The following is a 24,971-nucleotide window of genomic DNA, read 5'->3' as shown; positions in this document are numbered from 1 at the left end:
TGTTAATAAAACATTAGGGACTATAACTCCTTCTCAGCCACAAGTAGTAAAAAATCTTTTACCACTGTGATGTGTCTTCTTCCTGGGGTGCTTGTTATGAACATGTAATGCAGTACATAAATTTGGCCACCGAACCGTCTGTCTTTCCAACCATGAGTATGCAAAAAGCACCTTCCACAGTAGCTACTAGATATGGACTAGCTTATTTTATCAATGGCAAGCCCTGCTACCCCCCTAAAGGCAAGCCCTTAGAGAAGGTAGATATAGATCTCCCCCTGTCCCCTACAGGGTGGTTTAATCCATATGATGGTTTTGTTTATGTGTGGTGGTAAGGTAAAAGAATAAGGTTTCACAACATTCCTTCCTTCCTACAAAGAATAGGTCACTCCTATAATAAACATTGGTACACAATGTCCTGTTGTGAGAAAAAGAGTTACATAAGACAATGTAATCTATTCAGTAAAAAAAACTTTGCCATGGGAACCATTGGGATTGTTGCCCTTCTGTAACTTAGCAATTTAGATATCAATCAGATGGACCTAGTAGAAATGATCATGTGAGATTATTTGTCTATTGCTTTACCTGCGAGAATAATAATAGTCCTAGGTCACATAGAGATTAGATATTAAGGAAATAAACATTGTATTAGCTCATTGATTTAGTTAAATATTTGTAATCTGTATGGTTACTGATTTCTCACAATCTTTCGGTAAAAACAATTTCTGCCTATGCTTTGGAAACTTCTTTGATTTTAGTAATCATAAGCCTGTCATCATAACCTGAAGAAAAGTGTATATAAACTGAGCCTTCCCCAGAATAAAGTGGGATTGATTGCAACAGAACTAGAGTCTGTGTCTTTCATTCTCCATCCATCACCAACGCTGTCTCCCTGCACCCAGTTTAGCAGTGTGGAACCCATGGACTCCTGCAAGGGCTGAACCCCGGCAGTAACCCCCTGAAGTCTGAGAGTTAGCACCAAAGTCCAGCTTTGCTAGTAATGTTATTCTAATTTGGCTGTACCAGGCAACATGACAGCAGGCATATTCCCCACCAGATCCAGTGGGTCAGTTTGGGCAGAGGTATACTTGGTGGCACATGGATCACCAAGCTGAGCACCAACTCCAGTGGTATTTTATCCAAAACTACTGCATGATGGCTGATGAGATCTCAGGGCAGTGGGGCATGCAGTGAATGTGGTGGCTTAGGTGATCTTTGAATTGGGATACTTCACACTTATTCTGGTGGGTTGCTCCTTCTTTCCAAGAAAGCTGGAACAGCAGACAGCTGGAACCTGGGAAGTGGTTCTTCTAAGTGAAGGTGGATGGCTCCTCTGATGGCTAATGTGGAGAGGAGGGAGTCATTCACTCAGCATGTTGGACAGAGGCCAGTACGCTGCTGACATGCAAGGAGAGATGTTCTGGGCTTACTCCACCTAGAACATCTTTGGATGCTGCCTTACTAGTAGGCTGCACTCAGAAATTTACTTACTTGGAAATTCCAGGGTCACCACAAATCACCTTGACATGCAGAAGTGTCTGTACTATCTGTTCACACAAGTGTTCATTCTCTTTACCAGACTAGTGCCTGTCTGGCACAGAACCCTGTGGGATATTGCCATGAATCCTCTTTCAAGCTCCAGGAGGATGCTGACTACAAGCGACTAGATGATATAAGAGCCTGCAGGTGGCATGATGGGCACAGTATCACAGGGCATAAATCCCGATTTAACATGTATCATGCTGAAAGGGTAATGGTTCAAAGCTTCCAAAATGAATGCTGAAAGGGGGAGAGCAAGGACATTTGATTGTCATGGAAATCAGAAGTGTGTTGGTGCTGAAAGCCTACTTCAGTGAAGAGACTCTAAACTAGTCAGCCTTCATGGTCTACCCACAAATTCCATGACACTTCTTCAGCTTCAACATACTCTACAAATAGAGGAAGTAGTACTTCTCAGTTCATTCTGTAAGCAACCATCATAACAGACACTAATTTTCCCTTAGAAAGACCTCAATACCCTTGCAAATTGGGAGATCTCTCTTGTTGCTCTCAAGGGAAAACTGATTATACATATGTCGATTCTTTTTTTTTTTTTTTGGCACAAGGACCATGAGGAAAGGATTTCCTTAAAACACAGCCCTTACACCCACAAACTGCAATTTAAACAAGTTGATTTTGGAATATGCGGTACTGAACCCAGCTCTTCAAATAAAGACTGCACCACAATATCAGAAACATAAACACAAACAGCTCTGCTAAAAGGCAAATGTGTAGATGAAAAATGAGCAAAACCTGAATATCAAAACAAGAGAGGTTCAAGAATATCTGAATATGGGATAGGACTTCCTGAGCAGAAAAAGTGTACCACAGGAATTTGGAAATTCTCAAATCCTTTTATTTCTTGACATGATTCTACACACACCAACTTTCCACTTGCCTAATGCCCCTGTTTTCCTTCTTTGAGTGTGAGTTCTTACAACGAAGGGTTCCTTTGTCATCCCTTACCCTAACAAGAACAAGCTAGTATTTCCCATATAAGTAGTAGACATGAGAACAATATATGCTTTACCCTCTTCTACAGTACATCTCTTGAGAACATCCATGAAAATCAACAGGAGTCTATACAAGTGCTCTGTTCCTTTTCACAATAGACCTCAATTGATAGTGTGAGAGTAGGTCATAAATTCCCCCTTTTCAACTGGATTCTATTAGCAGAAACTAACGTGGATCCAACCCCAAATCCTACCGATTTTCATCAAGTTGTAAGGACAACAATGAAAAGAAAAACTGACTAGGAGACTCAGGGTCAAGGGCGGCTCTCTTTTGTCTTCACATGTTGGTTTTACAGTTGACATTGTGGTTCATGGAAAGTGCTCTGGTGTGAAAGTGCCCTTCATTGACAGAGTCTGGGAGTGTGTCCAAAATCCTCAAAATTGCCAATGACCAGTGCCATTGTAGTTTTCAGTTTCCTGCCACTGCAGCCTGGTGCACACTGCCTAGTTGAATAAGTTGCTGAAGAAACATGCACACTATCATACTTCTGAGAGAGATGTAACCTATGAACTAATGATATTTGAATGATGTGAAAGAACACGTACTCTTAAGAAATGCAGGTGACTTGGGAAGCCCTGCTCCCTTTGAGTGCAGCTCCCTGCTGAAAGGTGGCAATGTCAATTTCTTGTATGTGAAACTGATACTTCTTCAATAGTGTTGATTGAGAAGAAAAAGTTCAGAGGATGGAAATTTGCCATCCTCAGAAGTGTTTTGTCTTGTTTTTTATTTCTTTTTTCTTTTTTCCATCCATGGTGCTGGGGATTCGAACACAAGTGTGTCTGACTGCCAGGAAAGGACACTACAGGATGAGCTACATTGTCAGCACATGAACAGCTCCTTTAAGATACATTATTTCATGTCCTCAGCTTTTGAGACTGTGAAGTTCTATGCACAGAAGCAACCCTAGATAAAGCCAAAAAATGCCTAGGGAATTCTTAATTCTCCTTTGCTCAACAATCTTGTAAATAGCCTTTTTTGCATGTCAAGACACACAGTCCAGGGGTGTGTCCTGAGGGAAAGAATTATCCCATCTTTACTTAAAGAGGAAACCGGTTGTAGCTGATCCCTGAGCAGAAAATTATATCAGTGGTCCATGGAGGACACAGCAGGAGGGGAGGCAGGACTATGTGGGTATTAGAATATGCTCAGGTTGTTGGTATGAAAGGCAATTTTGGGGATCATTCACCACTGCATCCCTAACCATTACATTCACAATCTACTGACAACGTCCTTGATTTTTTTTTTTTTTCTTTTTACTTTTCCTTTTGGCATTTTACTTTCAATAATTCTAACCAGCAATGTGCTGTGCAAAATGTACAAGCCAGTGATGGTTCTGGATCTTGTCTATCATCTCAGGTATGGGTGTAGTAGAGGAAGGTGTTTCTCCTGGAAAGGCCAGTTTCCTTCAATGAGGGAAGGCCTCATCAACTTAGACAGACGATGTCAGGAAATATAAACAGGCAAAGTCAAGTGGTGATGGTTCTCTGGGTCTGGATCCCCAGGACAAATATTTGCTGGCATAAAGAAAACATTCCTCATCCAATTTCATTTTTTCACTCGGTATGTTTGCAGGTTTTACTCTCAAGATTTATTACAGTGAGATAAGGAATGAAATTCAAATCCCTGAACTCTCAATGATCCAGTTGCATTCAGTTCCACTCAGAACAGCAGCTCACTTGGTTCCCAGTGCTCCTGTGATATGAGAGCAAAAATGGGAGAGCTCATGTAATCCAGGTGGAAGGGGCAGGCATCAGACTGGTCCAGTGTGAATGGCACGGGGATACAGCCTCCGCTTGGAGAATGCACCTGTTTTCTTTCTCCAGAGGATTTTTCCAATCTTGGACAACATGGAGTTTGAGGAGTGGCACCCATGACATGGCGCCTGCACCACAGACACTGCCCGAGGACACAGAATAGGGGTATGGCAACACAATGTGATCACGGTTCCCATGGCATCCAGAGACAGTTTTGCTCCTGGCTCCTTCAGATCAAGGTTGAAAACAAGCACCAGCTCAGTTGTAATGGTCAGAGGAAAGATGAAGGGAGTGAGTTCCAGGGATCTGTGGTTTTCAAAAATGTGGTTCTAAACTCATCGGCCTGGAGAAGAGGATCAAGACTGTGCGGCACAGAGCCCTGTGGTTGGTGGATAGCTCCAGGAACAGACAGGACAAGGAACCCCTCTGAAGCCTGACAGATGACAATCAACTCCATGTTTGCTAGATGAAACTGTTATAATTCGTCTGCCCCAGGCATCATGACAGCAGGCAATTTTGGTCAAGTGGTCCAGTTTGAGCAGAGGAGTTCTTGGTGTCATGTTGATCACCAAGCTGAGCACAGACTTCAGTGTTATTTCCTTTCAAATCTGCTCCTCCAGGAGTGGGAACACCCAGAATATCCTAGTCAGGAAACTAGCATAGAGTCCAAGCAACCACACTTAATAATGGTTTGTGAGAGCTCAGGGCAGTGGAGAATGCAGTGAGTACAGTGGCTTAGGTGATCTATGAATTGAGACACTTCACACCCAATCTTGCAGTTTGCTTCTCCTTTCCTAGAAAGTTCGGCAAGGAGACAGCTATAAACTGAAAAGTGGGTCTTCTAGGTGAAGGTGGGTGCCTCTTCTGATGGCTAATATGGAGATGTGGGAATCATTCACTCAGCAGGTTGTACGGAGGACAGGATGGTGCTAACATGGAAGAAGAGATGTTCTGGGCTTACTCCACCTGCAAGGCCTCACCTCTTTGGCTGTTGCCTTAAAACTCTTCTGCACTTAGAAATTTACCAGCTGGGAATTTCCAGGGTCACCTCAATTCACCACAAAATGTAGAAATGCCTGTCTATCTGTGTTCACACAAGTGTTCATTAAATTGATCAGACTAGTGACTGTCTGGCACAGAACTCTGTGGGACATTGCCATGAGTCCTCTTACCAACTCCAGTAGGATGCCACCTAAAAGCTAGTAGATGATATTGTTAGAGTCAGATATTGACCGGTCCCCAGAGAGTCAAAGTGCACACACAGTAATGCAAGTCACACAATGAGGTTTTATTTAAAGCAAGCTCAAGCCTGGACCATGACCAGCCCCTCAGACCTCTACAATGGCTGAGTGGGGAGTGGCACAAAGGGGTGAGAAATCACTCTATTTAAGAGATTTTCAAGCATTCACACACAAATACCTGTACATTATTGGTTAACATTTGAACAGATAAATATTTGTCCTCTTTTGGTTGGGTCTTGCCAATTTACTTGAATCTCATTGGGTCCTGCCAAAACTGAATGGTCCTGGAGGAAGAAGGGAGGAGGGAAAGGGTGAGCTATACAGGAGATTAGTCAGGGCTAGGGACCCCTGTCCTTGATAGGTAAGGTTTCCTGGCAGCTGCACCTTCCTCGGGCAGATATCGCCTAACAGCCTTGACAAGCCAGGGGCCCAGCAAGTCCTGTTTGTCCTATATTGGCTCTTGAAGGTGCTGTCCCAACTGCCTGAATCCTGGTGATTAAGATATTTTCTCATTCCTTAGTGTTTGCACACCCTTTCCTGGAAGGGGGTTTACAGGCCAGTTGGCAAAATGTCTTGTTTACAAAAGATGGCTGCACAGATGTCACCCTATTCTCAACACTTCCAAGATGAATACTCAAAGAGGGAAAGCAAGGACATTTGGGGTCACAGAAATCAGAAGTGTGTTGAAGCTGAAAACCTACTTCAGTGAAGAGACCCTTTAAACTAGTCAGCCTTCATGGTCTACCCTCAAATTGCATGACACTTTTTCAGCTTCAACATACTCTACAAATTGAGGAAGTAGTAATGGCCAGTTTTTTCTGTAAGCAACCATCATTATGGTCCTTAATTCCCTTTTCAAGGACCTCAATGCCCTTGCAAATTTGTGAATCTTTCTTGTTCTCTCAAGAGACAGCTGATAATACATATGCTGGTTCATAATGTTTTTTGGCACAAGGACCATGAGGAAAGGATTTCCTTAAAACACAGCCCTTACACCCACAAAGTACAATTTAAACAAGTTGAATTTGGATTATTCAGCACTGAACCCAGCTCTCCAAATAAAGACTGCACCACAATATCTAAAATGTACACACAGAAAGCTCTGCTAAAAGCAAATGTGTAGATGAAACATGGGCAAAACCTGAATATCAAAACAGAAGTGGTTCAAGAATATCTAAATGTGGGATAGGACTTCCTGAGCAGAAAAAGTATACCACAGGAATTTGGAAATTCTCAAATCCTTTTATTTCTTGACTTGATTCTACCCACCACCAACCTGCAACTTGCCTAATGCCTCTGTTTTCCTTCTTTGGGTGTGAGTTCTTACAAAGAAGAGCTCTTTTGTCATCCCTTACCCTGCAGAGAACAATCCAATAATTCCCAGATAAGTGGTAATCTTGAAAAAAATATATGATTCACCCACTTCTACAGTACATCTCTTGAGGACATTCATCAAAATCAACAGAAATCTATACAAGTTCTCCATTTCTTTTGACACTGGAACTCCAATGATAGTGCTAGAGTAGGTCATAAATTCCCCCATTTCTCCTCAATACTATCAGCAGAAACTAACATGGATTCAACCCCAAATTCTACTGTTTTTCAACAAGTAATAAGGAAGACAATACAAAGAAAAACTGACTAGGAAACCCAGGGCCAAGGGCAACTGCCTTTCATCTTCACATGTTGGCTTTCCACTTGACATTGTTATTTACATGGAAAGTGCTCAGGTTTGGAAGTGCCCTTCATTGGCAGAGTCTAGAACTGTGTCCAAGAAGCCTCAAAATTGCCAAGGACCAGTGCAGTTGTGATTTTGAATTTCCTACCACTGCAGCCTTGTGCACACTGCCTAGCTGAATTAGTTACTGAGGAAATATCCACACTAGAATACTTCTAAGAGAGATGTAGCCTATGAACTAATGAGATTTGAATGATGTGAAAGAACATGTACACTTAAGAAATGCAGGTGACTCAGGAAGCACTGCTCCCTTTGAGTGCAGCTCCCTGCTGAAAGGTGGCAATGACGATTGCTTGCATATGAAACTGGAACTTCAACAGATTTGGTTGAGCAGATAAAGCTGAGATGATGGAACTTTGGCTTCCTCAGAAGTGTTTAGTCTGTTTTTTTTTTTTTTTTTTTCTTTTCTTTTCTTTTTCCCATCCTGCAATGCTAGGGATTCAAACACTGGTCTTCCCGGCTCTAAAGCAAGTGGACTATAGGATAGGCTATATTGTCAGCACATGAACAGTTCCTTAAAGGTACGTTATTTCATGTACTCAGCTTCTGTGTCTGTGAAGTTCTTTGAAGGGAACTAATCCTAGATAAAGCCAAACAATGCTTAAGGAATTCTTCAGTCCCCTTAGAACAGCAATTGTGCATATAGAGTTTTTTGCATGTCAGGACCCACAGTCAAATGGTGTGTCCTGGGGAAAGAATTATCCCATCTTTACTTGAAGAGAAAACTGGTTGTAGCTGATCACTGAACTGAAAATTATATCTGATCCATGGAGGCCAGGGCATGAGGAGAGGCAGGACAATGTATTAGAATATGCTCAGGTTGTTAGTATGAAAGGAGATTTTGGGAATCATTTGCCATTGCATTCCTAGAAATTATATTCACAATCTACTGACACCTTTCCTGAACATTTTTTTTTTACTTTTCTTTTTCACATTTTACTATGAAAAATTCTAACCAGCAGAGTGCTGTGCAAAATGCACAAGCCAGTGATGGTTCTCGATCTTGCCTATCATCTCAGGTAGGGGTAAGGAAAAGGAAGGTGCTTCTCCTGGGAAAGGCCAGTTTCCCAAAATGAGGGAATGCCTCATCAACTTAACCAGACAATGTCAGGAAATATAAACAGGCAAAGGCAAGTGGTGATGCATCTCGGGTTATGGGTTCCTAGGACCCATATTTTCTGGCAAAAGGGAAACATTCCTCATCCAATTTCAATCTTCCTCTCAGTATCTTTGTAACTTTTACTCTCAAGATTTCTTACAGTGAGTTAAGGTTTGAACATCATATCCCTGATCTTTCAATGATTCAGTTGCATTCAGTTCCACTAAGGACAGCAGCTCACTTTGTTCCCAGTGCTCCTGTGACATGAGAGCAAAAATGGTATAGCTATCCTATCCAGGTGGTAATGGCAGGTATTGGGCAAATTGGGTGTGAATGGCTCAGGAATTCCAGGCTCCGGTTGGAGAACATACGGTTTCTTTACCCAGAGGGTTTTTTCTGTGCCTAGAACAACATGGAGTTTGATGAGTGTCTTCCATGATGTGGCACCAGCACCTCAGATTCCATCTAAGGTCACAGAGAAAAGGCCTGACAGCACAATGGTTTCATGGTTCCCCTGGCAACCAGAGAAGTTCCACTCCTGGCCACTTCACACCAAGATTGAAAACAAGCACCAGCTCAGTTGTGATGATCAGAGGCAAGAATAAGGGAGCAAGTGTCAGGGAACTGAAGTTTCCAAAATGTGATTCTACCTCTTCCGCCAGGAGAGCACAGCCTTGTGTTTCATGGATCCCCCCAGGACCTGGCAGGACAAGGTACCGCTCTGAAGCCTGACAGCTCACAATAAGCTGCAAGACCTCTAGGTGTCACTGCACTCATTTGACCACACCGGGTATTATGACAGCAGACAACTATCCCCCACCAGTTCCAGTGGGCCTGGTTGGGTGGAGGTGTGCTTGTAGACACGTGGGTCACCAAGAAGAGCACTGGCTCCAGCACTATTTCATTAAGAACCTGCTCCTGGTCTCTCCTGGTCTGCTGAGGGCTGCTCAGCTGGTGCTTTGCCCCGGCACCTCAGTGCGCTTGGCCAACGGCCTCTGAGAGCGCTCACCCGAGTGCCCCGGGAGCCTCCAAATTGGCAAGGGCCAGCGAGGTGTCATTTTGAATTTCATGCTACTGCAACCTGGTGCACATTGCCTATCAGGAGAATTTGCTGGAAAAAGATGGCCATAGCATACTCATGAGTTAGATGTAACCTGTGAACTAATGAGAGTTGAAAGATGTGAAAGAACACATACTCTTAAGAAATGCAGGTGACTGGGGATACAATGCTCTCTTTGAGTGCAGCTCTGGGCTGAAAGGTGTCAATAGAAATTGCTTGCAGGTGAAACTGGTAGATCTTTAACTGTGTTGATTCCATTGATTAATGGAGAAAAAAAAAAGCTTGAGAGGATAGAAGGTTTGCACCCTCAGAAGTGTTTTTCCTTTTATATTTTTTTCCAAAAACTATGCTGGAGATTTTAACCCCAGGCATTCATCTCGCAAATCCAGAGCGACAAGGGATGGGTTATACCATCAGCACAGGAGCAGCTCTTTAATGTTCATGATTAGATCCCCTCAGGTTCTGTGTCTGTGAAGTTCTATGCAGAGAAGCATGGTAGACAAAGGCAAACAATGATTAAAGAATTCTTAATTCTCCTTTATAGAACTATCTTGCAAAAAACATTTTTTTGCATGTCAAGACCCACAATCTATGGGTGTGTCCTGAGGGAAAGAATTATCCCATCTTTACTTAAACAGGAAACTGGTTGTAGCTGATCCCTGAACAGAAAATTATATCAGTGGTCCATGGAGGACAGGGCAGGAGGAGAGGCAGGACTATATGGGTATTTGAATATACCCAGTTCGTTAGTGTGAAAGAAGATTTTAGACATCTTTCACCATCCATCCCCAGTCATTACATTCACAATCTACTGACACCATCCTTGATCTTTTCTTTTTTTTATTTATTATTATTATTATTATTATTATTTTTTTTTTTTTACTTTTCCTTTTTACTTTGGAAAATTCTAAGCAGCAGAGTGATGTGCAAAATGCACAAGCCAGTGCTTGTTCTGGATCTTGCCTATCATATGAGGTAGGGGTGAGTTAGAAGAAGGTGTTTCTCCTGGGAAAGGTCAGTTACCTTCATTGAGGGAAGGCCTCATCAACTTAGACGAGTCAGGAAATATAAACAGGCAAAGTCAAGTGTTGATGGCTCTTGGGGTCTGGGTCCCCAGGACCGATATTTGCTGGCAGAAAGGAAACATTCCTCATCCAATGTCAGTCTTCCTCGTGGTATATTTGTGGCTTTTATTCTCAAGATTTGTTACAGTGAGATAAGTGCTGAAATTCATATCCCTGATCTCTCAATGATACAGTGACACACAGTTCCACTCACAACAATGCCTCACTTGGTTACCAGTGCTCCTGTTGTTGGGGTTCAATATCGACCTATCCCAGATAGTCAAAGTGCACATATGATAATGCAAGACACACAACGAAGTTTTATTGCAAGCTCGAGCTTGGACCACAACCAGCCTCTCAGATCACTACAATGGCTGAGTCCAGAGCAAGCCCAAGGGGTGAGAAAGCACTCTATTTAAGATATTTTCAAGCACTCACACACAAAGACCTGTATATTATTGGTTAACATTTGAACAGCTAAACATTGTCCTTTTTGGTTGGGTCCCGCCTATCTGTTTTATTCTCATTGGGTCCTGCCAGAACCGAATGGTCCTGGAGGAAGAAGGGAGGAGGGAAGGGGTGAACTATGCAGGAGATGAGTCAGGGCTGGGCCCCCCTCTCCTTGATAGATAAGGTTCCCAGGTAGCTGCACATTCCTCAGACAGGTATTTCTTAATAACCTGGATAAGCCCGTGTCCAGTATGTCCTATTTCTCCTGTATTGGCTCTTAAGGGCACTGTGGCAACAGCCTGCATCCTGGTGATTAAGATAGTTTCTTATTCCTTAGTGTCTGCATGCCCTTTACTGTAGGGGATCTTACAGATGTCACCCTGTTCTCACATTCTCCTCTTTAGTTTTTCATACTGAGTAATCATGCTCATTCAGGCATCACACATATTCATTCTCTGAGGCCAGTATTCTCTCATATTTATGCCTTAGCACTATCGGGTGGACTGTGCTTACACAGTCCTTAACAATATCTATTCCAACTTCCAGAGGCAGATGGTTTTCATGGCCTTCATTTCCTCAATTTTACCTGATCCCCTATTACTAACTGCCTGTCCCCAATTCTGAATTCATTACTCCCTTTTGGTTTAGGAACTCCTTACTGCTGTGAGGAAAGGGGGTGCCGATCATTCTGGCTGCTTTCAAGCTGAAAGGGGGCAGTGAGGGGCAAGCAGTTTGGAATTCCCTTTTAAAATCAGGTGAATTGAGGGGTCCAAGGTAGAAGTCTGGTTGGTGAAGAGCAGGTTGTAAAGTCATCTGGGGGTGGGTGCTTCTATGATAGAAGAAAAAAGAGACATGAGTACTGAAATGAGATTAGTACAAAGTAAATGTTGCAGCATCTGGAACATGCCAATGAATATCGTGAAGATGACAGACGTAAATCTGTCACCAGGAGGTGGAAGACCTGAGAAATTGTTCCCATAACAAGGCGTAATAAAGGTTGGAGAGGACAAATTTGAGAACTTTAACATTCTCCAGGTTATCAGGAATGTAAACACAACATTTAAATCTTAATGTCATTGATGTCCCCAGAAAATATAGTTAAGCTACTTAATGTTATCTGTTTTTTTATAAAATATCCCTTTATTGGTATAGCGTATTTTAAGTAGAGATCTCTATACATCTGTTATTTAGGGATAGATAATCATACTAGCAGCAAATTGAATTAAGCTTACCTGTGTAAACTGACTAAAAATTTCTGACTCTGGCAGTTTCTCTTGATACTTATCAGGCATATTTGCCCAAGACTCTTTCATTTGTAGCTTCCAGTGAGCTAACACACAAGTGTACATCTTAAGCTACATTCAACTATTATTTCTTTTAAATATCCAATAATGGCTATATTTTGGTTTTAACTCTTTTGCTGGGTGTCTAAGATCAAGCTGGTCAAATTGACCTGTTCCTGTCTTGTTAAAGAGTCAGTTGAGTTCCTACAGGAGTCACTCATAGAGAACTTAAGAGCAGCTTCTTTGCTCCATTAGTGCCATTGGTTAGACAGGGTCTCCTTGATGAGGTGGCTTCCCTTGGAAGCAATAGGTGTGTCTCCCTTTTTCCATGACCCTCCTCTGCAGCAGGTGTACTGATTGACTTTTCATTCTCTAGTGGCCTCATTATTCTCCTTGATCAGGAGGTTGTGTGACCCACCCAGAGTTGCAATGCTCCTTAGAGAAGTCCTCTTGTTCCCTGGGTTCAGGCTGACTTTGAGGGCAAGATACTTTTTTTTTTTTTTTTTTTTTTGGCTCTGTATTAATCTCAACCTCTAAGTTTGATCTTAACTATCCAGCAAGCCTGTCTCACCAGTCATAATGTAACAGTACTGGATTTTAACTTCAATATCTATAACTTTACAGTTATTTACCCTTTTATTTAACTGTAGTCTGAATTAGTACTGGCAGTTACCACTATCTCTTCTATAAGTGATGAATTATTATCACAAGTTACCTAGGTTGTGTGTTCTTGAAGCAGCTACTTCTGCAAAACATTAACAGGTAACTGCTTTACTAAAGAAATTAGCAAGAGTAAAAATATATCCAGCTTGTACAATAGCTATCTTGAATTTTGACTGAGAGCCACCTTATATCCCCTATTTGAGATCACAGTACCTTTAGGGCAAGAACAAATCTTTTGAGTATAACTTTAAATAAGCTGAAATCTGTCTTATTTTTGAGCCATTGTAATATGCAGTAAGGTGGTTAGGCAGAGCCTTATCTCAGGTAAGGCATGGCTCCTTACAAATCTTAAGTGTTCTAATTCTGATGTTGATCTTTGCTTCTTTCTTAAATGTCATTTTAAGAAGTTTACATATATTGATTCCTGAGTCTATATGAACTTTAATTAATAATTTAGCATTATATCTAAAACATGAATTAAAGAAAGGCTAAGAGAGCTTTTAACTTTCCTTTTGTGTGACAAAGTTGCAAAATACTTTTATGTTTCACAATATTAACCTTTAAACAAATCAGGCTCTAATGTTTAGAAATATATTTACATTTAAAATTCTTTAACTCTGTAAAAAGTAACAAATTATACATATACCCTATTGATAACAGGTCCTATAATAGAACATGAAATGACAGAAATAAATCCCCAATAAAATTTACTCTTTATAAGTTTAAAATTACCATTACAGACAAGTTTTATCTGGAGAATTGCAGCTTGATAGATTCCCTGGTTTAAAATCTTGTATACCTGGAAAATATGAACACACTTAATATACAAATAGTGCCCATTTCACAATGACCTTGACACTTTTTTCGTACCAAATTCAGTTTTTAAAGAAAAATTTAGACTCTGTTATGTAGTATAATACTCTAACAGTTTTTAACCATAATTGTATGAACCCCAATTTTTAAGACTAATTGTTCTAAAGAACAAAACTTAATAGACACAAAGTTAAGAGTAAATTACTATTTCTAAGAAATCCTTGTCATTTTACCACGTCATTTTACCATATAGATTAAACTTTGGTTTATATCAGAACATTAGAATTTCACTTTAGGAAAAACCTTAAATAGCTTTAACTGTCTCACAAACATACAACCAACTTAGTTACATGCAAATTTGTTGAAATTTGCCCTTTACTTACACACAGACTTTCTTAGCACTTACTTAGACCCTCATGTATTTCATCACACAAGAACTTTCTTACCAGAAACATTTCCTTTTCCCTTTTAATGAATATATTTCCATACCCAGAACCTTCTATTCTCCCTTTCCTATCTATTGACCCCTTTTTGTTCACATTCTGAAACAACTCTTATGAAATATCTGAATTTAGATAATTTACTCTATTTTAATAAAATTAAATATTTTGTTATTTATAGTACTCTAATTGAAACACAGTTGAAACTTTTGGAAACATTTGTATATAGAATTGTACCTGTTAGGACCTAACTCTTAGTAGCCCTGTTTTTGATAAGGATGCTAAGCAATTTTAAAACCTTTTTATTTACCAATCTATGAAAATACCAATAATGTTTAAGTATGTTACCGCATGGAATTTAAGGAGTTAAGCGTACTCCATATTATTTAACAATTAGCATTTTAATTTTGTAAAATAATCAGATGTCTCTACAAACACATTTGAGTAATCTCATACATGTTAACTCCAATTCACTTATTTTGTAAAAACCAAGATATCAGACAAGAGTACTAACAGTATTTGCCCTCTCTTTCTTGTTGAAGAAAAGTCCTAGAAACAATTGATATTAGACATTTTATTAACATCAATATTTTATTACCTTAACCACCTAGAGACTCCCAAGTTATTTTCCAGGACATTTTACTTTTATTACTTTACCCAATTTGAATTGAAACTTTTTAAATCACGTAAATTAAAAGTATCTTGATTCATTTTTAAATTTCAATTTTAAGAGCACTCTCCTTTGATACAGACAAAACATGACATCAGACAGCACAACATACAAATAATGCAAAATAAAAGGCCTTGTAACTTTATAGGTGAATCTCCATTGCAATGTAACAGATGTTCAAAAACTCTAGTTGAATAAAAAAATAGAACTCAAAAAAAAAGTCATGATCTCAAAAAATGTAGAATTCATAAAAAACAAGAGTTCTGGAAAAATGATACGGCTATTAATTACTTTAGTAAAGCACCATAAAATTTACTTTTGCTGGAGTTTAAGTAAGACTCTTTTTACCGTTTTTTTTCCTGGGTTTGAGATTGGTCTCCTACTGAGCCTTCAGGCTTTCTCTTTCTCTATTTACATTTCAATGTCAAACTTGACTGAGATCTGGAAGGAGCTGAGCTAACAGGTTTTAGCAGAAATTTGTGCCTAGGGCATTTTAGCCATTTCTATCTGGACAGGCTTAGATGTCAAAGAAAATTATGAGACCTTATTTTCCATTACTTTTGAGAATGAAGCTACTATGCTAAGCTCCTCACTGAGATATGCCATTGGTTATTGAGCTGCCTGTAGCTGCCTATCCAGGACTTATTTTCCCCTCATTGACAAACAGGTTAAATCTTGCTTCATAGGTAAGTTGAGGACAGGAGCTTGAAGTAAGGCCCCTTTTTGATATTCCTGGGGCAGAATATTATCCTATGGTGGCTATTTCCTGTAGGAGTGAACCTGTTGATGACATAATTAAGCTTTAGTTTTGAGATCTTATAATTCCTATCAGCTAAGAAGTTTAGGAGCTCTGTAATGGCCTTTTGATATTCCTCCTGGGTGGGGGCACAAAAAGGATGTCCTTTACTTACTGGAGAACAATCACAGATGTTTTATCTCTGAAGTTTGTTAAGTCCTTAGCTAAGGTTTGTCTGGAACAGGTGAAGGCCATCTCTAAATCCTGAGGAAACACTGTCTAGGTTAGTTGAGACACATTATCTGGTTCCACAAAGGCAATCAGAAATTGCTATTCAGAGTCTAACATATACAGGAAAAGCCATCTTTTAAATCTAACAGTAAACCAAGCAGCAGCTGGAATTTCAGATAACAGAGGAAGAACTACAGGGTGGGGGAAAATTACTGCTTCATTATTCTAAGGTTTTGTACTAGGCAGTTTGCTTTTTAATTTCTAAAGTGGGTGAATTGCATGGGCTATTGCAAGGCATTAAAAGTTTCTGTCATTTTGAATAATCTTTAATAAGACCTTTTATAAGTCCTTTAATAGGCTCCCTTTTCTTTCTTTTTAATGTCTATTAAAAAATGAAAGAAGCAAGCTGGAGAAATTCATCTGAGGATTGATCAGGGCCATGTACCAATTCTTCCAAATTCCTCTAAATATTTGGGGCTGACTGAATGATAAATTTGTACCTTAAAAGTAGTTGGCCTTTTATGTATTCAGGATTCAGGGTGGTGTGTTTTCTTATTGCCTTCCTGAGTCTCTCTGTGAAAATAGCAGGACTTTCCTGCTATTTCTCTTTAGGCATACTACTCATTATTCAAATCCCAGTTAGGATGGTTTCTGAACCCCAGTTAGGATGGTTTCTGGGAACTGCCTGTGATCTAGATGGTTAATAGCATAATTTCCCAGGTAAAATCAAATACCTGGCATAAGTTTTGAAACATCTCAATATTTATTAGGATCCTCCAAAAACTACACTAAATTCATTTTTGTCTGTTTTACGTTGGGAGGGTCCCCTTGATCTTCCTCCCTTAGTAGGTAATTCCTCAAGGCTTTCTCCTCTCATGGTAGAGATTATTGATGTCAAGCATGGTAACATATGAAAGGCACTTTTCTTGATCATTTGCAATTTAATAGTATGCAGGCTAATGATGAACCTGGCAATACTGTTGAGACAGAAGCTCCCTTCTGAGTTAGAAGTATTAGGATGTCTCCCTAAATTTGAGCTTTCTTACAGTCCAGAAAAACCTGTCTCTCACTACTTGTCTTTGCCAAAGTTAATTCTGGTATTCTTTGGCAAAGTGCTAGAGACCTAATTTGCTCTGTGCTAGAGACCCTGGGAGGATTCAGACTTACTGCTTTTCCTCCCTGCCACTATAAACTCCTAATTATTAAGAAAACAATGACAAAAGTAAAAAGTGTGCATTTTTGCCTATCTTTTTGCCCTGTACACCTAACGGAATCTCCAGAGGGTGAGGGGACAGCTATTGGTTGGTTAGGCGTAAAACGCCCTTTGCTTAGAGGGTCTCACAGGAGGGGTTTTAAAATGCCTCCCTCTTGCAGCTTAAAGAGAACACACTGAGCCAATTTAAGCACAGTAACAGTAACGGGGAGACTCTAGATAGACTATTGAAGGCTAACTATGTGAACAAAGGGAACCTGGGCATTTCCATACTAATCATCCCAGGTCTTAATCCTACAGATTGAATTCCTAATGTCTGACTGGTAAGAGAAGGGGACCATTCAGGAAAGAGTGAATGTGTGGGAGTGTTCTGCACTGTATGACCTATATGGAGGCAAAGGTAATTGACACTTTCCCTCAGTGCCATTCATCTACCTATCACCCTGCCTACCCCTCAGGGCTGTCGGGAGGGACCTTTGGGGTCCACCCAAGCGTAGCCCTGGCCAGAAAACCCCACATTGTTCCAACCTTTCTTCCACCGCCATGCATCCTGGGTAGTTCAGGACAAGGGACAGTGTGTACTGGTGCCAGTTGTGCTCCAGGCCTGGACAGAAAAGTAGGAAATGTCTTTGGCAGATTCCAAAATGCCTGGAGTGTACGGAGCAGATGGTTGTAAACTGCCTCGGTCAGAAACCTCTCACCTGAGTCTTGAAAAATGGAGGCTGCACTAACTGAGTTTAAGTAGCTGTTTGGTGCCCTATGTGCCCTCCAAAAATAAAGAGAAAGAAAGATGCACCTCAAACATATGTGGGGTGCCTGGAGAAAGAAGCTTACTTGCCTCGACATAAATCTCAGTGGGACCGCCAAATCTGATGTCTCCGTTTAACAGTGACGAGTTCTGATCCTTCCAAATTTGAAGATTGAACACTAGAGAAGCAGGCCAAGGCAAGCATATTAAGCAGGTTTTACTTAAAGGTAATAATACAGACTTTTTCCCGGTAGGAAGAAGGGGCCATGGCTGATGTTCTGAAGTCCCAAGAAGTGAGCTCACCCTACATCTTTTATATGTTAATGTCTCGTTTGTTCTCCAGGTCTCTCCCCCTTATCTCTCCTTCCTGCCTAAGTGACAAGGCCTGGTTTTGCATTAAGTGAGAAGCCATGGGCAGGGGAGGGCCAAGGTGATTCAGGCAGCTAAGGGCCCAGGGGGCATTTGTTAGCAGCTCCATGCTTGCAGTCCTTGATAAAGGCAGGTAAATTTGGTAATCAATAGGCTCCAGAGATCCTTGACATTCCATTCTTTCAGGGGAAGTTTCCAACTTCCAGACACAGATGGATTCATGGCTTCATTTCCTTGATTTCACTGGATCCCCTATTTCTACACTAACAACCTATCCTTAATTCTGGCTTCACTACCATTTTTCATTAAATCATAAGGAAAACAATGTGAAGTAAAAATGACTAGGAAAATCAGAGCCAGGGGTAACTATCTTTTGCCTTCACATGTTGGTTTTTCAGTAGACATTTTGTTTCACAGGGAAAGTGCTCAAGTGTGGAAGTCCTCTTCATTGGCAGTCTGGGATTATGTCCACAAAGACACGAATTTGGCAAGGGCCAGTGAGGTGTCATTTTGAATTTTCTGCCACTGCAACCTGGTGAAAATTGCCTATCTGGAGAAATTACTGGAAAAAGATGGGCATAGCATAGTCATGTGTGAGATGTAACATCTGAACTGATGGTAGTCCAAAGATGTGAAGGAACAAGTACCCTAAAGCCATGCAGGGGACTGAGGAAGCAGTGCTCCCTTTGAGTGCAGCTGGGGGCTGAAAGGTGTCAATGGAAATTGCTTGAAGGTGAAACTAGTAGATCTTGAACAGCATCAATTTCACTGAATAACAGAGGAGAACATGTAGTTTGAGATGATGGAAGTTTGGAACCCTCAGAAGTATTCATTTTTGTCTGTTTTAAGTTGGGAGGGTCCCCTTGATCTTCCTCCCTTAGTAGGTAATTCCTCAAGGCTTTCTCCTCTCATGGTAGAGATTATTGATGTCAAGAGTTTCCACTCCTGGCCACTTCAGGTCAAGATTGGAAACAAGCACCAGCTCAGTTGTGATGGTCAGAGGCAAGAAGAAGGGAGTGAGTGCCAGGGAACTGAGATTTTCCAAAATGTGATTCTAACCTCTTTGGCCAGGAGAGAACAGCCCTGTGGTCCATGGATCCCTGCAGGTCAAGACAGGACAAGGTACTCCTGTGAAGCCTGACACCTCACACTAAGCTGCAAGACCGCTAGATGTCACTGCACTTGTTTGGCTGCACCAGGCCTCATGACAGCAGGCAATTATCCCCACCAGTTCCAGTGGGCCTGTTTGGGTGGAGGTGTGCTAGGGGACACATGGATCACCAAGCTGAGCACCTGCTCCAGCGCTATTTCCTTCTGAACTCACTCCTTCAGCACTGGGCACACCCAGAATATCCTAGTGGGGAAACTTGCCTATGGCACAAGCAACCATAAGGAATCATAGCTGGTGAGAACTTAGGGAAGTGGAGCATGCAGTGAGAATGGTGGGTTAGATAATCTTTGAATTGGGACACTTCACATCCAATCCTGACGGTGATTCCACCATTTCACGGTGACGAGTTCTGCTCCTTCTCATGTTGAAGTTTGAATACTAGAGAGGCATGCCAAGGCAAGCATATTCAGCATATTTTATTTAAAGGTAATAATACAGACTTTTTCCCGGTAGGAAGAAGGGGCCATGGCTGATGTTCTGAAGTCCCAAGAAGTGAGCTCACCCTACATCTTTTATAGGTTAAAGTCTCGTTTGTTCACCAGGTCTCTCCCCCTTATCTCTCCTTCCTGCCTAAGTGACAAGGCCTGGTTTTGCATTAAGTGAGAAGCCATGGGCAGGGGAGGGCCAAGGTGATTCAGGCAGCTAAGGGCCCAGGGGGCATTTGTTAGCAGCTCCATGCTTGCAGTCCTTGATAAAGGCAGGTAAATTTGGTAATCAATGGGCTCTGGAGAACCTTGACATTCCATTCTCCAGGGGAAGTTTCCAACTTCCAGATGCAGATGGATTCATGGCTTCATTCCCTGGATTTCACTGGATCCCCTATTTCTACACTATCTGTCCTTAATTCTGGCTTCAATGGCTTATTTTTTCCTAGAACGTTAAGCCAGGTGACAGTCGGAACCTGGGAAGTGGGTCTTTTAGGTGAAGGTGGGTGCCTCTTCTGAAGGCTAATATTCAGTCATGGGAGTCATTTACTCAGCATATCCGATGGATGTTTGGATGGTGCTGACATGCCAGGAGAGATATTCTGTGCTCACTAAAAGATGGAGACGGTTGGCAAGTCACTGGAGAAGTCCGCTTTATTACAAGATGAGGCTTACATATATACTCTTGGGGCTTCCCGGTTAAGGGAGAAAGTGACGTGTGGGTTTCTGATTCGTCTGGCTTGCCGCCGGCGGGAAAATAGGTGGCAGGAAGCTGAGACTTATGGGAAGAAGAAGCCGCTCAGGGGCCATCTTTGGTGTGGATCGGACTGCATATGAAACCTTACATTACCCCCTCTTTGGTTTATGGGAATTCGGGACGTTGATTTTCAATCTGGCTGCTTCCTGCTGATCAGGGGCGTTGTCAAGGGGCCCAGGGCAGGGGGGGTTGGTTGTGAGGGGAGAACAAAGCGTTGGCTATTATATTGTATAATAAGCCATGTCAGATTACTTCGTCCCCCGTAAAGTCCATAAAACTCCCTTGGAGCCATAAGTCCTCAATTTGGTCTAGGAATTCATTGTAGTCATTAGTCGGGTGGAGGAGCCATGCATCAGTGTCCAAGGTCCGTAGAAAGGATATTAGCCTTGGAAGAAGTTGGGGGAAGTCCATCATAGCAGGACGTCACCAGGCGTTGTTCCCAGTAGGTAGCAGTTGATAGTTCCTGAGGAGAAGCTGGTTAAAGGCTTGGTTAGAAATTTTTTGTACTTGGTCTCTAACGAACCTTATGAGACAGGGGAGGAAGAAAATGATGCAAAGAACTCCAATAAGTGGACCTAATAGAGGGAGGCAACTACATAATTTTTCCCTGTGGTGGTCACTGCTCCCGGGGTTAAGGCCCCTTTTCAAGTTGCACAGGGTTGTCCATATAGGGTTTTAATGAGTTCCAGTTTGTTGACCGGTGGACCAAATCCAACTAGGGTCAGGGAAAAGAAGGGGAAAAAAGCAGAAAGGTAGGAAGTTATCATTCCTCCTGAATGGGTGAGAGGCGCGAGAGACGGAGTTTCAAAGGATTAGAGGGATCCACGGAACTGGTATAGATGTTCGGCTTGCCCGTATTTATAGGGTCAGGATTCAGAGGAGTAGGGGGTGAGTCTCTTTGGTCAGCCGGGCAGGGTTTTAACCTGGAAATATGGATCCAAGGAGTGGTCTCGTTAGAAGGTAGGATGAGTTTAGCTGTGGTGGGGGTACTAAGGATTACTGGGTATGGTCCCAGCCATTTAGGAGATAAGGGTTCAGGTGTGGTTGGTGGAGTATAATAGGCAAGATCCCCTGAGTTCAAGGAGGGAGGAGGGGAGGTTGCAAGAGAACGGGGAAGTAACCAGTCTTGATGTTTCCAAAGTTCAGCTCTAAGGTGAGAAAGGAGAGGAAGGCTGAGGGTATTTGGGATGTTTAGGGAGGTAGGAACGATTCCGGGGGATACAGGAGATCTTCCATACATCACCTCAAAAGGGGACAAATTGGTAGGTCTCTTTGGAAGTAGGCGTAGTTTAAAGAGTGCCAGAGGGAGGAGGCGAATCCAGTCTAAGTGGAGTTCTAGGGAAAGTTTGGAGAGAGTCTCCTTTATGGACCGATTTGCTCTTTCAACCTTACCTGAGGCCTGGGGACGATATGGGCAGTGTAGATGCCAGGGTAAGGCTAGAGATTGAGAGAGAGATTGGATTACTTGAGCTGTGAATTCCAGTCCGTTGTCCGATTGAAGGGAGGTAGGCATCCCAAAGCGTGGGATGATGGAGGTAAGGAAGTGATTGGCGACAGTGGAGGCTCCTTTATTGGTAGTAGGAAATGCCTCAATCCAGCCACTAAAGGTATCTAGGAAAACTAGGAGGTACCGGTGTCAGCGAACAGGAGGCATGTGTGTGAAATCGACTTGCCAGTCTGCCGCCGGAATGGAACCGCGGGCTTGATGTGAGGGATATGGGTAAGGAACTGTAGTGGTGTTAGGGTTGGTTCTTTGGCATATAACACAGGTTTGAGAACGTTGTTTTAGCATTTCTCTATCTTGGGATGTGAGAGGAAAGAAGGATTGTAAGAAACGAGACAGGCTTTGAGGACTGGAGTGAAACAGGTCATGCAGCATTTGAAAGAGAAGTTTCTTGTCCGGGATTGGACTGGGAGAGGACAAGTGAAGAATGGGGGGTGGGGTCTCAGATGACTTGCTAAATGCTGCATTCTTGGCAGCATCATCAGCTAATCGGTTTCCTTGTGTAGAAGGAGAGTTGTCCTTCTTATGGGCTTTACCGTGGATAATTCCGAGCCGCGTGGGTAGTTGGGACGCTTGTAATAGCTTGTGAATTAGGTCAGAATTGGTAATGGTGTTCCCATGAGTTGTCATAAATCCTCTCTCTGTCCATATTGCTGAATGGGAGAGGAGTGTGTGGAACACATATTTAGAGTCGGTGTATAAGTTTAGGGTTTTCCCTTCGGCCAGAATGCATGCTCGAGTTGCCGCGATAAGTTCAGCTTGCTGATTGGTGGTACCCGGAGGGAGAGGTTGGGCTTCTATAGTGGCTGTTAGGGAGACTATGGCATAACCAGCTTTGGGGGCTGTTGGACTTCTATATGAGGATCCATCCGTAAACCAATTGTGATCCGCATGGGGTAAGGGGCCCTCGACAATGGTAGAGGGAGAATGAGTTAAGGATTGTAATGTTTCTACACAGTTGTGAAGTGGAGGCTCTGGGGTAGGGTGAACAGGAAGAAGAGTGGCTGGGTTGAGAGGAGAACAGGATTGAAAGGATATAGAAGGGTTTTCTAAAAAGGAAGTAATTAGGGCTAAAACTCGTGAGGGGGGTAAAGTATGCAGGGACTTGTAAGCTAGGAGATCCTTTAGATGGTGTGGAGAGCAAGGGGGCTCCAAAAGTAAGTTTAAAAGTTTCCTGCTGTAGTTTTTGGGCAGCTGCAAGGACCCTGAGACAAGGGGCCCATCCCCTTACTGTGGGGTCAAGTTGTTTTGATAAATAGGCTACTGGGGCAAATGTGGGGCCCTGCATTTGTCCCAGTACCCCTAGGGCCTGTCCCTGATTTTCATGAACATAGAGAAGAAAGGACCTTGTTAAATCTGGTAAGTGTAATGCAGGGGCAGATAGGAGTTTGAGACGTAGGTTATTAAAAGGCGTTTTAGGAGAGGAGGGGAGTGGTTCATTTGGGTCTCCTTTAGAGAGATTGTAAAGGGGTTTGGCTAAAAGAGAAAAGTTAGGGATCCAAGCACGGAAATACCCTGCTAAGCCCAAAAAAGAGAGAATTTCAGCCTTGGTTTTAGGTACGGGCCAGGACGAAAGGGCTTGTTTCCTGTCAGTTGTAATGGATTTATGTTGTGGTGTGAGTAAAAACCCTAGGTAAGTGACTTGGGAGGCTGAGATTTGAGCTTTAGAAGGTGTCACTTTGTATCCATGTTGGGCCAAAAAGTTAAGCAAGGCAGCCGTGTCCCGTTGAGAGATATCCCAAGAAGGGCTACAGAGAAGGAGAACATCAACATACTGCAAAAGTGTGGAAAGAGGACAAGTGGGGTAGAAATTTTTGAGGTCATGGGAGAGGGTCTGTCCAAATAGATGTGGGCTGTCCCTAAAACCCTGAGGAAGAACCGTCCAAGTGAGCTGTTCGGAGTGTCGTGTGTGGGGGTCGGTCCATGTGAAGGCAAAAAGGTCCTGTGAGGAAGGGTCTAGAGGTACGGAAAAGAAGGCATCCTTCAAATCCAGAACTGAGAAGTGAGTGGAAGAAGCTGGGATGAGAGAGAGTAGAGTGTAGGGATTGGGAACAAGAGGGTGGATGGGTATGACAGCGGCATTTATGGAGGGGAGGTCCTGTACCAAACGGTAGGAACCATTGGGTTTTTTTATACCCAGAATGGGGGTGTTATAGGGGGACTGAGTGGGACGTAGATATCCTTTGTGAAGAAGGTCAGAAATAATGGGAGAAAGTCCGAGAAGGGTAGAGGTGGTTAAGGGATACTGAGGCTGATGAATAAATTTGGTAGGGTCCCGTAATTGGATGGAGACTGGGGGGCACTGAGCTATGGAGGGATTGTCCGTGTCCCAAACTGAGGGGTTAACAGGGTGGGAGATACGTGGATGTGAGGAGGTAGGATCCTGCAATAGGGCCATAAAAAAGGAAGTAGAGGCATCGAAAAGTGGGAAGGAAATAGACGCCTTGAATTGGGAAAGAATGTCCCGTCCCAACAAGGGAATTGGGCATTGAGGCATGACTAAAAAGGAGTGAATAAAATGTGAAGAGGAATTCTTAAGGCGACACAGAAGTGGGGGAGTTCTGAGTGGATATATGCGTTTCCCTCCTACCCTGACAATAGGAGTGGAACTAGGAGTGGTGGCACCATGGAACTCTGTCAAAAGTGAGAAGATTGCTCCTGTATCTAATAAAAAGGTGACAGACCGGCCATCCACTACAAGGGTTACCCTAGGCTCACGAGTGGTGATATTGAGGGTCGGGTGTGGCCCAGGGCTCTGTCAGTCCTCTTCAGCTAATCCCACTATCGGAGGACAAGAGGGGGGCATTCTAGCGATTGGCCCTTCACCCCTTCGGGAGAAGGGGCAATCGGAGCCCCAATGTCCTGTTTGTTTACATTTGGGACAGGGTTTATTGGGGGGCCGTGGCTGAGGACAGGAGCATGACCAATGACCCTCTTTTCCACATTTAAAGCAAGCTCCAGGAGGGCCCTTGTAGGGATCGGGAATTTCTGT

Source organism: Sciurus vulgaris, assembly GCF_902686455.1.
Source record: "Sciurus vulgaris genome assembly, chromosome: 13".
Classification (NCBI taxonomy): Eukaryota; Metazoa; Chordata; class Mammalia; order Rodentia; family Sciuridae; genus Sciurus; species Sciurus vulgaris.
The sequence above is the reverse complement of the archived record's forward strand: the minus strand, read 5'-3'. Positions refer to the sequence as shown.